Source organism: Papaver somniferum, chromosome 11 (genome assembly GCF_003573695.1).
Source record: "Papaver somniferum cultivar HN1 chromosome 11, ASM357369v1, whole genome shotgun sequence".
Classification (NCBI taxonomy): domain Eukaryota; kingdom Viridiplantae; phylum Streptophyta; class Magnoliopsida; order Ranunculales; family Papaveraceae; genus Papaver; species Papaver somniferum.
This window is the reverse complement of record NC_039368.1, coordinates 121408743-121414742: the sequence shown is the minus strand read 5'-3', so window position 1 is coordinate 121414742 and position 6000 is coordinate 121408743.

Sequence of the window (6000 nt, the reverse complement as noted above, 5' to 3'; positions counted from 1 at the left end):
GATTCAAACACTAATAATTTTAAGTTTATCCCATGATGAACACTTTTATTATTATGCTCGGTTGTCAGCATTAATACTTTATGTGGTCCTGCCACCAACAATTCATCAAACGAGCAACATTTACTCAGACGAGCAATATTTGCTCGGACTAAGGAATATTGGTTCAACTATCAATATTCAACAATTCAGCAACATTTGCTCACCTTAAATTATCAACATTTATTCGAAAATATACCTTTGTCTCAGCAGACATGTTCAATTCATGATTCTCAAAACACTTGCAAATCACGTTCGACTCAACAATACAATGACTCATCGTCCCATAAAGTCAGCAACTGACTCCACAATCACGAGATGTCAATCGTATCACATGGGGGATATTAACTAGGGTTTTGGTCTAGCAGTCTGGTGGCTCTCTAAAAGAGTCACAAACTAATACCGCAAGTGCACGGCGTCGATGTAGCTAATGTGCAAGTGCGAGTCGATCCACAGGGACAAGGTGTGTGTAGTTGAAGCTTAAGGTTTCACTAAAACTGAGTTGTAACAAAGAGTCTTGGTTGTGTTAAAACACACTTGAGATGATGGCAGTGACTGAACTGAAAAACAACAGAATGTAAAGCAAGTAAACAGGAACATGCTAGGGCTTTTGAATCCACTTCTTGATCCTAAACTAAGGCAGATCCTAATCAAATCATGTTCTTGTTTCATCTCAGGGAAGATTGTGGATGATTTACTTAACTAATCTTACTAACTTACCCCTAGCATCAACTGTCTTCTCACAGTACATCTGATCACAGGATTGTTTGCTCAACCAGTTATCTAGCAATCCGCATTAGTGGAAGGTTAATCCCCTAAGTTCTCTAGTTCACCCATAGCATTGAGTGTCTTCTTACATCACACTCAATCACAGGTGCATTTGATCACTAAGTTTACTAACTTCCCTACTTCAATTAAGCATAGCCCTTCAAATGGACTGAATCCTTAGCTACTCTAACTCTTACACCCCTAGAATCAGTTGTCTTCTTACAGCACAGCTGATCACAGGTGCATTCACTCAACTAGCCAATTATCAATCCTACTTAGTTTCAGCACTACAAGAACAGTGACAGGATTACTAACTATCTTAACATACAATCAAGAGTTTCATCTAAACCCTAGCACATGATACTTAAAACATGCTGGAAATGATTAATAGCTAAAATTGAAATAATATTGACTTCAAAACATGAACTGAAAACAACTTGGAAGCACTGGCTATTCCAGGCCCCTTGGGTGAAGCTCTGTTGTAGTAATTCGATTTGCGGTAAATACGGATTCGATGCTCGGTCTTGAATAGATTTATAAACAAAAATATATACACAATATGTCACAAGATCAAGAGGAACCAGGACTCAGGATTCCAATGTGTTTCATATTCAAGTGGCTCAGAAAATAATTCTAGGCGATTATAGCTCAAAATAAAACAAGTATTAACTCTATCTTTGCCAAATTAGATTCCATAAAATATTACTTGTATATGATACGCATGGAACATCAAGAATCCCTAGGACTAAGCATGTTCCATCAAACAAAATCACAAGTAATTAATTGAAATCATAAATCAATTAAAATCGGTGCAAAAAGTGAATTAAGAATTATTTAAATAACCACATGGCTGAAAAACAGCTTCCTCCATCATCCCAGTATTGGGGTTTAGCTACTCATAATAATCATGTTCTCAAAATACATACTTGATGCTCAAAATATGATTAAAAGAGTGAAAAATATAATACAGTGAAACTACGACCCTCTTTAAGCGTCCAGAGAAGAACGATAGAATACCACTGCTGTAAATAACGATACCTCACGGCTGCTGTTGACGCTGTTGTTTTAAGACCCCCGACTGCTAGTCGTTGTCACTGTTTATAAACGACTGTCTCTGCCGGTGTGTTCTTCGTGTTCTTCGAGCTTTGTTAATGGCAGCAGCAGCAGCAGCAGGTACAATTCCTGCAACTCCTCCTGCGCCTCTCTGCTGGCCTCCCAATCGACCCCTAACTCTTGATCCCCCTTCTCTGACATAAAACCAACTATTTATAGGCTTTAAATCCCCTTGAAACTCGATCAAACCCCTTGGAAATCTCCATTATTCTTTACGGGTTGTTTGAAGAATAATCTTCTTCTTGTTGCGTTACAGGCTGTTTCTAGCTATTCTCTCGTCTCAAATATCTTCTAGGACTTTTACCCAACTGTTTTGATGTATATCCCACGCAAGATATCCCATAAATCTCTCAAACTGATCTCAAACCCTAAACAGAAACCGTGTGCACTGTCTTGACTTTGTGTGGATTTTCTGACTTATCCAGCCCAATTAGATCGGTCTAATCGCTTCTAACAGGTCCCTTATGTCTTGTAGAGTCCGTGGGTACCAAATTTGCCCATTTAATCGCCTCATAGGTCGCTCAAATCATTGATCCAAAACTGTTGACGCTGCTGCCTTTTTTCCCGCCAAAATCCAGTTTTGAAACTTTGAAGATGACCTCCCCCTATCCAGTTCCGGTGTCCCTTTAGTACATGACCTGAAATGGGGTGCCCCTTAGTAATTAGGTTACCCCTTATCCAAAGTGAGAGTCCGTATAGTAATTTTCTCCCACGAGCGCAAAAACCACTTTTTAGCCAATTTCGCTGCAAAAGCTTATTTCTCCAAAAACACCTACAAAGACATAAAATAACCAAATAAGTACAAAATAGAGTACTAACAATATAAACAATTGGGACAAATTAGACACATAAATGCGTCTATCAAGCTCTGGCTAGCCCAGGCATCCCCGCAACAGCACCAAACACCTTTTATTTATACCCAATTTACATAATTAGGGTTCATACACCCAATTCCCAAAAACACCCAAATACAATTGAAATTAGGGTTTGTTGAATCTTACCCATACTTCTCTGATTTGCTTCATAGCCTTCGACCCATTCTTCTGCTTCCTCCCATGCTTCTTTGGTGCGAGTTGGTGCCCTAATCCTTACCCCTACTCCAACTAATATTAACCTAATTCTTCACTGAGAGAAGAAGGTGAAGATGTAGGCTGATAATAGGTGGATAGAAGAGTGATGGTGATGTGTGAGGGTTTGTTTAAGAGTTGGTGGAGGCAGCAGGAGAAGGTGGTGGGAATGGTGGTGCGGCAGGGTATGGGTTTTCTCTGCAGACGGTGAGGGAGGAGGTGGAGGAGAAGAGATCGATGGATTTAGGTTTAGGGATCGTTTGTTTTGGGTATAAATATTAGGTACTAGGGTGTTGTGCGGGATCATCAATATTTGATGTTTTGTAAGGGGAATCCGTTGGATGAAAAGATGAAGGAATGATCCAACGACGTGATAGAGATAGGTGTGGAAAGACCGTTGGATCTGAGATACATCAAAACTGACGGTCCAAGATGGAGTTAGGTGCTATAGTGTTAGACAGGAACATCAAAGCTCGATGTACTCTGATGTAACGACCGTTAGATGATGAAATGGATCCAATCTGACGGTTAAGAGGGGAAACGGGTTTGGGTATTGATTTTAGGCTTAGAAAATGGGTTTTGGGCTTAAACAATCTTGAGCCCACTTCTTCTTTAAGAACAATTTCTTCCTTTGTGAGCCCATTTTCATCCTTGAGTCTTCCATACCGCATTCTGCACTTCTTTTCCTCTAGAGTTTCCGCCGGCTTTCTCCGTGTCTTTGCACTTTTCGCTCTGCAACTCATCTAGTCTTTATTTATTACCTAAAAATGCAAAATTAATTAATAAAAATATTTATTCTTGAAAACAAAGAAAATACAGAATATGGGATAAAATGTAGAATTAATGCACAAAAGATGAGTTAAATGCCAAGAAAAATATATAGAAATATGCACTTTTTAGGACTCATCACAGTCTACTGCACGTGTGTTCATATACACGACGAAAATGTGAGCAAGTCGTGCAATCAGTTGGAGGAGTTAGCAAAGTAGTGGATGGGAAATCAACCAAGTCTCCGCACGATGAGTAACTGGTTTTGACATGACTTCCCACTTCCCCACTCTTTGGCTTCAGCAACTGTCACACTTCATGGGATCAAGGTGTTTACAATTCCAGCAATATAAAAGGCCTCTGAATCATGATTGAGACATACAAGAATTTCTCGACAAGTTCATACAAACAATCTTTCATCTACACGAACTCATCATCTGAGCAATCACTCTCAAATGAGTAAAATTCAATCATTCAGAACTTTCTTACGCAGAATACACAACACACCTACAATCTCGATCATCATTGATCTCACACATTTCAAAGCTTCCCTCCTACAGATCGACCCATCCTCTCTTGTGACCGAATTGACTCTGGAACGACCATTGTCTTGGTTTATGCCGGAGTCCTACAGATTGATCTCTCGAACTTAAAGCACTCCCTTCTTGCAGTGCATCTGTGTGAGGTTGAGCATTTGCTCGGTTCAAGGAGTCTCCTCCGCACGGTCATCTCCTCGATTCCGAAAAACCAGCAAATCGTTTTTTCCCATCTACACACAGTAAGGTGTGGGGACTAATTTTTCACATATGCTAGATGTCTCCTTTATATAGTCTTTAAAATCAGGGTTTGCAATCAATGTTAGCTTAGTAAAAAAGCGTTCAATATTCACCGTTAGATGAAAACCTGATTAGATTCAATCTAATATCTTTTAACCGTTAGATCGAAAATTTAGCTTGTTACACACAATTGAAATGCACGTTTCTAGGTTTGTTAACCGTACCCAAACATATGTACTTGTTGGTTTAACAATAGTTAACCAAATGGTTAGTCATATGAGCATTTCATATCAACCATGTTCTTCTTCACCATAACTAGTTCAAATGACTTCAAATGAACTAGTTAGAGAGTTGTTCAATTGCAAGGAAATCTTATGTACTACACAAGACACAATTGAAGCAAAGATGATGTGATTCACTTGAATCGGTTCATGAACTTTATAGCCACGGTTTGCATACTGCATTCCTTAATCTTTCTAAGTATTAGTTCACGATCAACATCTTTATATATAACCTACTCAAGTTTGCGGACTGGGTTCGCGGACTTAAGTTCACGGAAGGAGTTCACAAACTCCAGCAGAAATTCTCGGACGAAAACTTCCACCGGTTCGCGGACTGAGTTCGCGGACTTGGCTAAGCCACATTCCGTTTCTCTTGATCAAAAAAGTTCGCAAACTTTGGTTCAAGGAATAGGACTTTTACATAAATGTGTTTCCACAACAATGTTTGTGTCCACTATTGGTTATATAATCCAAACTCTCATTTCAATCATTGAAACATTCTTAGAGGACGTTATATAGTTGTTACACCATTTCTCGTCAAAGCAATTTTCAAAGTGATTGAAACATAACATGACTTTTGTCACTAGGTAAAGATAAACTCGGTTGAAGTGAAAGCTTACCAACACATATTTCGAGATATGGATAGGCGAGGTATACTTAACTCGAAATACCAAATGTGTATAATCAAAGTCTATATATAGCAAACGACTTTTGTCTCAAAGAGTAGGAGATAAAGTAGATAAACTTTTGAGTGATAGATGAGTTCAAGTCTCCACGTACCTTTTAGTTGATGAAGTTTCACCGGTTCCTTGAGTAGTTATTCGTCTTTTATGATGAATCGCCATGGAGTTCTTGAGCTCAACTACACTTTCTATCATAGTCCGAGACTTAGCTATAGTAGACCAGAAATCAAGACTTATAGTTTTGATCACTAACATTGACAAACATGCTTGAGATAGAAACGCATGCGAGTTCGACCGAGCAATGCTCTAACACCAAGCACGTCCAATGATGCACATATCATTCAAAGCAGACTCATATTTGGCAACACTGTACTACTATGCAGCTTTATGAAACAAATGTACTTCTCATGTCCTTTCTTGATAGGGAGGTTATTCTTCAAATGATAAAAACAGTAGATATGATAAGAGTTAGGAAAAAACTTAGGATTCATCCCTTCATGACGATCAG